The sequence below is a fragment of the Mesoplodon mirus genome (genome assembly GCF_964341445.2).
Source record: "Mesoplodon mirus genome assembly, chromosome: 3".
NCBI classification, from domain to species: domain Eukaryota; kingdom Metazoa; phylum Chordata; class Mammalia; order Artiodactyla; family Ziphiidae; genus Mesoplodon; species Mesoplodon mirus.
In genome coordinates, this window is record NC_138978.1 from 84,817,919 (window position 1) to 84,830,107 (window position 12,189).

At 39.0% G+C, this 12,189-nt stretch overlaps 1 protein-coding gene across 2 annotated transcripts in view; it reads left to right on the forward strand.

Annotated features, from left to right (window-relative positions):
* The window catches only part of PKN2 (protein kinase N2), a 161,179-nt gene that overhangs the window by 134,149 nt on the left and 14,841 nt on the right, over window positions 1-12,189 (forward strand). The gene's annotated exons all lie outside the window — the stretch shown is intronic.

Consider the following 12,189-nt stretch of genomic DNA (forward strand, 5'->3'; position numbering starts at 1 on the left):
TCTTCTGTTACACCACAAACTTTTTGTTTAAGTTGGTTTTAAATTAGACCAGTCAATAGTTAACTCCCCCTGAAAGTAAAATGAAGACAGAATAAAGTTAAAACTCCCCTCTCCCTTCCCCCAGGAATACTAACTACATCAGTGGTATTACATCTTACTGCATCACATTGGGAGATAGTAATCTCAAATTTTTCCACTAAGTTTGATCACTTGGTTAAGGTGGTGATCATCAGATCTCTCTTTCTGAAGATAACAGTTTTACTGTATAACTAATAGACAATCTGAGGTAATACTTGAGATCATTTTATTTCCAAAAACCTTCCTCCCAATACTCATCTGAGTAAATTATTACACTGGAAGTTGCAAAATAATTTTCCAACTCTAGGATTTCATCTACATGCATTAGCTGCCATTCTTGTTTTTGTTTTTTTTAAGCTTTCCCTTCTTCCTCGTAACCTCACTTTTTTTTTTAATTTGAGTATCACTATGGTTGCAAGGACTTTTTAAAATCATTGTGTTATAATCCATTACTATTACTGCTTTTTTCTTGGATGCTTAAATTGTTCCCAGATTTGAGCCCATTTGTCTTTGAGTACCTCCTTGCTTTCTTGCACTATAAGATGTTCCAGGCCCACTTTTTGTGTTCCCTGCAAACCTGGAATTAGCCTTTTTTTTTTTTTTTTTTTTTGAGAAAGAATATTTAGGAACTAAAATCTGATTGCTATTGTGAAGTCATGATATCTAGACCCTTTCAGTTGATAGATGAAGCAAATAAACCTTTTTCAAAGTCATGAGTTCATGCTAATTTAAATGGAGCCTCACAGGATTCTTTTTCAACTTATCCTCATTTCATATTTTCATCTCTCTTCTGCCATTATAGACCCTCATTTTTAAGAGTCTATATGGTCGGGCCTCCCTGGTGGCGCAGTGGTTGAGAGTCCGCCTGCCGATGCAGGGGATGCGGGTTCGTGCCCCGGTCTGGGAGGATCCCATATGCCGCGGAGCGGCTGGGCCCGTGAGCCATGGCTGCTGAGCCTGCGCGTCCGGAGCCTGTGCTCCGCAACGGGAGAGGCCACAACAGTGAGAGGCCCGCATACCACAAAAAAAAAAAAAAAAAAAAAGAGTCTATATGGTGATTCAATTTCATACTAGAAAGCATTATTTTTACTTGTTTTAGAAAAATTTGTTCAGTTTACCAAAGAGATCAGTATACTTTATTTGAAAATTAATAGGAGGGACTTCCCTGGCAGTCCAGTGGTTAAGACTCCGCACTTCCATTGCAGGGGGCACAGGTTCGATCCCTGTTCGGGGAACTAAGATCCCCCGCATGCTGTGCAGCATGGCCAAAAAAATAATAATAATAATAATAATATGAAAGCTTAAAAACCTCATGTCACTACCTTCAATGCCTCAGTAGGAAACAGGCAAGCAGATCAGTGGTCCTAAAAAAACATCCAGTTTTCAGGTGATTGTTGTTATAGTTCCTAATTTCTGTTTTCTTTTTAGCTGTTTATACAAAGTCATCACACTCACAAATTTACTTCTCCAAGTATACAGATTCACATTTTAGATTCTCAGTGGAATCCAGTTCAGTATTTTTGACATTTACAGCATTATGCTGAATTGTAGCATTTGCTTCTTCATGCTTTTATATTTCAGTGAGCTACTTTTGAGTTGTTGGTTTACTTCTTGAAATATGGACATAATGCAATACAATAAAAATAATGAAAAATGCATACTAACCGAAACTAAACAATATGCAAATGACAAATACCTTATTGCCTTATCTGATTAACGCAGTCTGTGTAGTATGCATGAAATATTTAAGAATGTAAGTATTAACAAAAGAGGTTTCTATGGAAATAGTAACTACTTTTAACTTTTACAAATTTGAAATTGTGTCAAAAAACCTTAATCCCAGTAATTTTATCTCTGACCCCCAAACTGCATGTAAACCACTTAGTAGACATCCAGGGATTTCTAGCATCTAAACACTGTAAAAAAGAGTTGTACCTTTTTCTAATCCACCATCCTGGACTCATCAAAGCCCAGGATCTTTTGGATAAAGTAAATAAATTGCAATTCGATTTCTAAAGAACCCCTGATGCCTCCTTGGTACCTGCTTTATCTTTACACGCTGATACTACTGCTTTACTACTCCCTCAAGTTGTTTGTGTTATAGTCTAGTTAGAATAGGTAGAAAATAAATGCCAAAATGGCCTTTTAAACGTTGTCATTTGAAGCTACCGCTCCAAATTGGAGACCTTTGAAATGAGGCCTTTGAAGAAAAGAGCAGTCTAAATTGAAGTGCGCATAACTGTTTTGAACTGGAAATTACCTCTAGTTTAGTTAGTAAAACCTATATAAATTAAATAAAACAGAATGCATATATATTTCTTTTTTCTGTATTATGTCTTATACTTATCCATGTTGAGATGTCCAAGCATAGGATTCAGGAAGAGGACTGGGCTGGAGATATGAGGGTCGTTGGATGGTAACTGAAGTCACAGGAGTAGATGAGATCATTTAAGGTTGAGTGTGGAGAGCAAGAAGATAAAAGGGTCAACCAAGGACAAAATTCTAAGGGATGAGTAGAAGAGGAAGACTCAACAGAGACCTAAAAGCAGTAACCCAGAGGTAGGAAGGAAATGAGGAGAGAATTAGTATTATGGAAGCCTAGGGAAAGAGAGTTTCAAAGAGGATTGAAAATGGACAACATGTGAAGTGTTAATTGGTGAAGATGAGGTCTGAGATGTTCCACCTGCTTTAGCAACATGGATATTTTTGAGACCATGATGAGAGTAGTTTTACTGGTGTGCCCAGGGCTGAAACTAGCCTGCAGTGCTTTACAGTGGGAATGAGGGGGAATCTTTCAAGAAGTTTGGCTATGAAGAGCAAGAAAGTGCCAGGGATGAAGGAGTTTAGGACACAGAAGAGATTGGAATGTGTTTACATGTTGATGGGAGGGGAGCAAGCCAGCCAAACTGCTTGTAATCCCCACAGGAACCATGCAGTATGAGGCCTCCTTGTTTAATTCATGGTGATCATCTTCACTCTTCCCAGAGATGGGGCTAAACCCAGTGAACTTAAGTGCTAATCATCTTCCAGATTCTGCTAAAGTAAAACAGTCTTTCTCTGACCACTCTCTCCCAACATAGAATTAATCAAATCCTCTTGTGTCCCCACCATAACCTGCAAAATACTCTCCATGCTTTATTGCATTTATTTGTTTACATGTCTCTTTTCTCCATAAGTTGTGTTTTATTCATCTTAGATGCCAAGTGCACAGCTCTGTCGCTGATACACTGTAGTGTTCAATAAATAGTAATAGCCTTTTATAAAGCAATAACCTTCATTTAAAAAAATCAGGTATTTTGTGTTACCATATTGGATCTTCACAACAACTCTGTGAAAAAAACACTGTAATATTCTCATTTTATAAATAAGAAACCTGAGACTTAAGAGAGCTAAGTAACTTGTGCAGAGTCACATAGTAAGTGGAAGAGCCAGGACTCAAACCCAGTCTGTTAGCAAGATTCATGCTCTTAAGCTCACTATAGTCAATGCATGATTGAATAAATGAATGAATGGATGGCTATCAAGGAATTCAAAAGGACAAAATTCCCACAAATGAACTACCACACCATTTGTTAAACATAACACATACTGAGAGTGTCTAGTTGCTCAATAAATGTTTCTGTTGGGAAAAAAAATGGAACAGTTGCAAAACTGACGTGTAAACTTCCAGACTGTTAACCACTGGAGCCTTCTTTCTTATTCTTCCTTTCTAGAAGACAAAAAGGATTAACATCCATGCTCTCTTTGTTCATCTGTGTACACCTTGCTCCAAGAGCTTAATGATACAGATGAAAGAACATGGCACTTTTGAGGAAATGAAACTTCACTGTAGCTGGAGTATATGTAAAAACTGCAATGGAGTAGGTGAGGAAAGACTAGGAAAGAAAGGGTCGTATTATGCAGGCATTGTGGGCTCTGTTCAGAAAAGTGGTTTTTTTTGCTCGTTTGTTTTTTATTTTCATTTTATATTGGAGTATAGTTGATTTACAATGTTGTATTTCAGGTGTACAGCAAAGGGATTCAGTTATACATACACATATAGCTATTCTTTCTCAGATTCTTTTCCCACATAGGTTATTACAGAATATTGAGTAGAGTCCCCTGTGCTATATAGTAGGTCCTGTTGGTTGTCTATTTTACATATAGCAGCGTGTATATGTTAATCCCAAACTCCTAATTTAGCCCTCTCCCAACCTTTCCCCTTTGGTATCCATAAGTTTGTTTTCGAAGTCTGTGAGTCTGTTTCTGTTTTGTAAATGAGTTCCTTTGTACCACTTTTTTTAATTCCACATATAAGTGATATCATATGATATTCATCTTTCTCTGTCCGATTATGGTTTTCTTCAGATATATGCCCAGGAGTGGGATTGCTGGATCATATGGTAGCTCTATTTTTAGTTTTTTAAGGACCCTCCATACTGTCCTCCATAGTAGCTGTACCAATTTACATTCCCACCAACAGTGTAGGAGGGTTCCCTTTTCTCCACATCAGAAAGGGTTATTTGTCATAGGGGCAGATCTAAATTTTGTGGGGCCAAAAGTATATACAATTTGGCGGGCCCTCTTTAAGAAACCCATGATTTTGTATTTATAGCTACAGAATTAAGTTCAGAGCCTTGGAAGGGGTCTGTGCAAGTGCACCTTAAGTTTCATTAGGTTTCTGATAAATCACCTATGCCTCAGAGCCACTGAAGCATCTTCAGCTGGGAGAAATGTGGTTAGATTTGCATGGGGAGAATGGATCAGAGGGATGGATCAGAGGGTTCAAGTCTGAAGCCTGGAGCAGTAGCTTGGAGCCACCTTAGCAACTGTGGGAGATAATAAAGGCCTAAACTAGGGTAAGGCAGTTAGGAGAGAGAAAAGTGGGTGAATAAGGCCTCTTCAGGTGGTAGAAACAAAGAACTAGGACTGACTACCGGTAGCCCATAGGGGCCATATACCAACCACATCACAGAAATGTCTCCCCAAGCAATGTGATTTCCACTTATCCTTTAAGGGCTTTTTCCAGTTAAGAATTACTTTTTTCCTCTTTGTGCCCTGCTCTTTCCACACAGGTACAATGAATGTCTCCTTCTCTCTGACTCCCTTGGGCTTGTACACACCTCCATCTTATACTCGCTCATAGCATCAGGACAGGGCATGCCTTATTCACCTCTTGTATCTTGTATCTCCAGAGTCTTCATAGTGGAGGATGAAGGAATGGCCTGCTTTGCTCTATACAAAGACATTTAGAATAATATAAAATATTAGGAAGTTTCTATGAGTGATTGAGATTCAACCTAGGATTAGTTGTTGATATGAATTGCAGTTGGGCTCCAACATAATGAAAGTGTCCCTCTGACAACCACCACAAGAGTCATCCCTCATTTAAGTTTAGTTCTTCCTAATCTGTAGAGAAGTTCCACATATAAGCTGTCACTTAAAACTTATAGCCACTTGGGGGCTTCCCTGGTGGCGCAGTGGTTGCGAGTCCGCCTGCTGATGCAGGGGACACGGGTTCGTGCCCCAGTCCAGGAGGATCCCACATGCCACGGAGCGGCTGGGCCCGTGAGCCATGGCCGCTGAGCCTGCGCGTCCGGAGCCTGTGCTCCACAACGGGAGAGGCCCCAACAGTGAAAGGCCCGCGTACCGCAAAAAAAAAAAAATGAAAAAAACCTTATAGCCACTTGGAAAATCATCACATGGAGGTAGCAAAGAGACCTAGCACTAGCCCTTATTTTGCTACTATTAGTGTGACCTTGGACAAGTGATTTCACCTTACTAGTGATATGTGAACAGTTCACCCTAATGTTCTCATCTGTAAAATGACGGAGTTATAGTCTTCAGTATTACTCCAGCACATAACAAAGTCAGAGCAGAAGCAGGCTGGGGGCCCAGTTTGTCACTCACTGGAGCTAATTCTGAGGTCTTCCGTCAAAGCCCCTAGCCTACACAATTTGATGTCCATGCTACTAGAAGACCCTTAATTAAATGCCTTAGAGCTGTCATTGACCATCTCCAATATGATGGTCGACTCAAAGTCACTGAGCTAAACTGTGGTATAAGGGCCAAAATTCAAGCCCCTCTCTTGTACTGAAGAGCAGACCTCTGCTCACAGTGACAAATTAGGACAGTGAAAGGAGATATCAAATACCAGATAATATTTGTTGGGCCACAGCAATGCAGGAGGATGTTGAAAGCTCTGAGTCCATCATTAAGTTTTCTAGCTGTAGAGCTAGAAGGAACCACAGAGGCAGTAAGGTCTTTCCAGAGAAATCTCTTACAGATCAGCTAAGTCTCTGCTTAAATACCTTCAGTGAAGTCTTCAACCTGACCATATGGTCGTCTGGGAGCTCCATGTAACTTTTGCATCCTAGACCTGTCTTTCAGAACAGTATAGAACAAAGTACCCTTTCTAACGTCTTTAAAAGCACTAAACCCAATTCTTTTGTTTTAACTTTCTCAACTATGTCAATTTAAAACAAAATATCTTTTGGCAGAATCTTAAATTCAACATAATATCACTGTTTGCTTGTTTTTATTACTCTTGTTAAGTACTTTACATACCAATGATCTTCTTTCCCAGATGTCTCAAAATATTTATTTCAAATAATGGCTGTCTTTTTCCCATTGTATATTCTTGCCTCTCTTGTCAAAGATTAATTGACCCTAGGTGTGTGGGTTTATTTCTGGGCTCTCTATTCCGGTCCATTGATCCGTGTGTCTGTTTTTGCACCAATACCATGCTGTTTTGATTAATTACTATAGCTTTGTGTTATTGTCTGAAGTCTGGGAGGGTTATGCCTCCTGCTTTGCTCTTTTCCTTCAGGGTTGCTTTGGCAATTCTGGATCTTTTATGGTTCCTATAAATTTTAGGATTATTTGTTCTAGTTCTGTGAAAATTTTCATGGGTAATTTGATAGGAATCACATTAAATCTGTAGATTGCTTTGGGTAGTATGGCCATTTTAACAATATTAATTCTTCCAAGCCAAGAGCATAGGATATCTTTCCATTTCTTTGAATCATCTTCTGTTTCCTTTATTAATGTTTTATAGTTCTCAAAGTATTTCACCTCCTTGGTCAGGTTTATTCCCAAGTATGCAACTGATTTCTGCATGTTAATCTTGTATCCTGCTACCTTGCTGAATTTGTTTATCAGTTCTAGTAGTTTTTGTGTGAGGTCTTTAGGGTTTTCTATATATAGTATCATGTCATCTGCATATAATGACAGTTTTACCTCTTCCCTTCCAATTTGGATACCTTTTATTCCTTTTTATTGTCTGATTGCTGTGGCTAGGACTTCCAAAACTATGTTGAATATAAGAAGTGAGAGTGGGCATCCTTGTCTTGTTCCAAATTTTAGCAGGAAGGCTTTCAGCTTTTCACCATTGAGCATTATATTGGCTGTGGGTTTGTCATAAATATCTTTTATTATGTTGAGATATGTTCCCTCTATACCCACTTTGGTAAGAGTTTTTATCATGAATGGTTGTCGAATTTTGTCAAATGCTTTTTCTGTCTCTATTGAGATGATCATGTGTTTTTTATGTGGTGTATCACATTGATTGTGTATATTGAATCATCCTTGTGAACTTGAGGTGAATCCCACTTTGTTGTGGCATATGATCTTTTTTATATGTTGTTGGATTTGGTTTGCTAATATTTTGTTGAGAATTTTTGCATCTGTATTCATCAAAGATATTGGCCAGTAATTTTCTCTTTTGGTGGTGTCTTTGTCTGGCTTTGGTATCAGGGTGATGGTGGCTTCATAGAATGTCTTTGGGAATATTCCCTCCTCTTCAGAATCTGGAAGAGTTTGAGAAGGATTGGTATAAGTTCTTCTTTGTATGTTTGATAGAATTTGCCTGTGAAGCCATCTGGTTTTGGACTTTTGTTTGGAGGGGACTTTTGCTTTGTAGGGAGTTTTTACAGATTCTATTTCACTTCTAGTGATCAGTCTGTTCAAATTATCTATTTCTTCTTGATTCAATTTTGGTTGGCTGTGTGTTTCTAGAAACTTGTGCATTGCTTCTAGGTTGTCAAATTTGTTGGCCTAATTGTTCATAGTGTTCCCTTATGGTTTTTTGTATTTCTGCAGTGTCGGTTGTTATGTCTTCAGCAAGTGGTGTCAGGAAAGTTGGACAGCCGCATGTAAATCAGTGAAGTTAGAACACTCTCACCATACACAAAAATAAACTCAAAATGGCTTAAAGACTTAAACATAAGACATGACACCATAAAACTCCTAGAAGAGATCATAGGCAAAACATTCTTTGACATAAATTGTACCAATGTTTTCTTAGGCCAGTCTCCCAAGGCAATAGAAATAAAAAACAAAAATAAGCAAATGGGACCTAATCAAACTTACAAGCTTTTGCAGAGCAAAGGCAACCATCAACAAAATGAGAACACAACCTACAGAATGGGAGAAAATATTTGCAAATGATGCAACTGACAAGGGCTTTATTTCCAAAATATACAAACAGCTCATACAACGCAACAAGAAAACAAAAAACCCAGTCAAAAAATGGGCAGAAGACCTAAACAGACATTCTCCAAAGACATATGGATGGTCAAAAAGCACATGAAAAGATGCTCAACATCACTAATTATTAGAGAAATGCAAATCAGAACTACAACGAGGTACCACCTCACACTGGTCAGAATGGCCATTGCTAAAAACTCTACAAATAACGAATTCTGGAGAGGTTATGGAGAAAAGGGAACCTCCTACACTGTTGGTGGGAATGTAAGTTGGTATAGTCACTATGGAAAACAGTATGGAGGTTCCTCAGAAAACTAAGAATAGAACTGCCATATGATCCAGCAATCCCATTCCTGGGCATATATCCAGACAAAACTAATTCAGAGATACATGCATCCCTGTGTTCATAGCAGCACTATTCACAATAGCCAAGACACGGAAGCAACCTAAATGTCCACTGACAGATGAATGGATATACAATGGAATACTACTCAGCCATAAAAAAGAATGAAATGCAATTTGCAGCAACATGGATGCCACTAGAGATTATTATACTCAGTGAAGTAAGTCAGAAAGACAAATACCATATGATATCACTTATATGTGGAATCTAAAATATGGCACAAATGATCCTATCTATGAAACAGAAACAGGCTCATGGACAGAGAGCAGACTTGTGGTTGCCAAGGAGGAGGGGGCTGGTGGAGGAATGGAGTGGGAAGTTGGGGTTAGCAGCTATTATATATAGAATGAATGGATAAACAAGGTCCTACTGTACAGCAGAGATTCAATATCCTATGATAAACCATAATGGAAAAGAATCTTAAAGTATATATAACGGAATCACTTTGCTGTACAGCAGAAATTAACACAACATTGTAAATCGACTTTACTTCACTTAAAAAAAGAGGAATGATGACCTAAAAAAAAACCAAAAAACGGCTATAGCAGCCATAGGCTGTTGCAGATCAGAGAAAAACCATGAGGTTGTGATACTCTGCAGGAGAAAAGTTTCATGGTCACCTTTTCCCTGCTCCTCTTTCACCAAGTATGACCTTGAGCGTCCTAGAATGGCAGTTAAAAGTCCCCCCAGCCAGAGAAATGCCAGTAGGATTATGAATGGAAGTTTGTGCTTTTGAGAGATGCTGGCATCCCTGCGGCCTAGAGATCAGCCAAATAGTGGTTTTGCAGTGTCACCTTAAGACCTTGAGATCCTGATGTTAAGTATGTTATGTGTAATACCTGGGAGGGAGAGAGTGAGGTGTTCAGGGGGCCAAAGATCTCTCAGTAGCTCCACAATTTGCAAATGAGATTAAAACTCCAGCAACAGGAAAAGTCAGGGCCACTGACAATTGGAAATATTGGCATGGGGCACAGAGGCCTCTTGGCTGGATTAGGACCAGATGGGTAATAGGCTGACCCCTCCCAGCTGTTCATCTTGATAATCAAAGTAAATCTTGCACCTGCGATACAAAATTAGCTCAGAAACCAAAGACAACCCTGGGTAAAGTACATTTGTTGCTTTGAACACAGAGGATTACTATCAAGAGACATTTAGTTTAAGAAGCATTTCATTTGGAGGAAGAGCTAAAAGAACAATTTCTAGCTATTAACTCCTTATCACCTGAGCTGATTTAAAAATTATTCAAAAACTCACTCTGAAGAGCGTTCCCCAAAGAGCCAGATACAAGTATTGCATTGAATAATTCTGTTCATTCATAAACTGAAAAGAAGTCTATTTGAAAGCTACAACTGAAGTCAGGCCTGAAGCAGCTTCCTGTGAAATAAGCTTCAACAGTATGGTTCAGTGGAAAGGAGCAGTGGATTGAGTGATCAAGAGACCTGAGTGAATCCCATCTCTGCTAAGTGAACTTGGACAGAGCTTTTGGTTTCTCTAGGCTTCTCTGAACTACAAAATGGGGAGATCAGACCGGAGCAAACTCAGATTCCATGAAACTTATAATCAAATCCTTGAACTAGAGTAATAGAAATTGTCCATAAAAGTGGCTTCCAGCAAGTCTGTTTTAAATACCCGAATGGAAGGGGCCACAGTAACCAAGTTTTCAACTGTTTAAAGATGCTAGCATGAACAGGATGGATCTACTTTATCTTCACAGAAATGGCCTTGCATAGCTCACTAATATTCCTAACTTGCTAAAAATGTAGGCCCCAAACAGAAACAGGCTTCACATTCTACGTTATGATCAGCTCCCAGTGAAGTGGTTGCGCACCTATGTATGGGGAGTTTTTCCACACCTGGAGCTAAGGCTGTAGGCTCCACTCTCTAAAAAAGCAAATACACCCTCTGCCCACAGATTACTCTTTAAAATCAGTTTTATTGATCCATGTTTTTAAAATGTATTCTAAAAAATAGACCAAAATGTTGACATAGTTGAGTGGCAGGAGCTAAGTCCCTCCCTTCCCTTTATGCTTAGCTGCATTTTTCTAGTTATCTAATACATTTTCGTAGCCAGGAAAATGAAAAAAACTAAACAAATCACATTACTATACCTGAACTGCAGCTATGTTTTAAAAATAAAGCATAGCAAACAGCTGGAAAGAAAAAAAATACCAAAATGCTGGTGGCTATTTCTGGGTGGCTCATGGATGTTTTCATTATGCATTTTCCAAATGTTCTATAATGTGCATGCACTAACCAACCTTCGATAATTGCAAAAATAACTATTTTAAGATTTACTTAACTGGTTGCAGCTTGCAGAGTCAGGCATTACTGAATGGGACTTTTGTGGTCAATCACTAGAAACTGGGGAGCATTAGAGGAGGGAGGCTACTGCTCTCAGTCCATACTTGGAAAGATGGAGATGTGTGGTGCTGGGGACCAAAACATGGTGCCCAGAAAGGGACATTAACCTAGGATTTCTTTCCTTCTTCGGTCTCACTCTGGGTAAGATGGGTTCTACGTGCCTGGCGTATACATTTCATCACTATCCTTGCAATCCTGTATTTGGGTTATATTGTTCTTGTGTTGATTTGTCTGGTGCTCTTCCACAGCTTTGAGTAGTAGTGTTTGAGTGTCCTACATTTTGTGTAAGGGAGAAATACCATTTGTCTTCGTGGTCCAATACCTATCCCCCTCCCATGGTCAACAGAAATGACAGTGGAAGTCTGACCTTACAGAGTTCGGAAAGTTCCTCTCTGGACTGGAGTTGCAATCTGCCCACCAAGGCCACAACAGAAGATTGTCCTTTTAATCTAGTGCTAACCTTTTTACAAATGTGTAAGAACCATGACACCTGTTTTACAGCAGTGGGGATGTTTGTTTAGCATGGATTCAAGTCCCCTGTACAAACTACCTAGCTGTCAAAAGGGCAAAATGTTGTTGGTCTTCGCTTACATTGCCTGGTAGTCAAGAGACCTGGTAGTCAAGTGTTCCTCAAAGAGTGAGATGCAAAACATGTACACATCACAATCACCTAGGGGTAAGGTACTGGTTAAAAAAATTCCTGGACTTCCTCAGGCCCAATAATCTCCATTTTAAATATTCTTTAGACTGTGAGTATCCCAATTAGTAAAAATAACAAAGAACTGTAGATACGCAGATTCTATACAGTGAAATGTAAACATCTGGAAATTGAAATGTCTCTCTTACTAATTATTTACTAGCATCATCTTCTCAATAAGCTC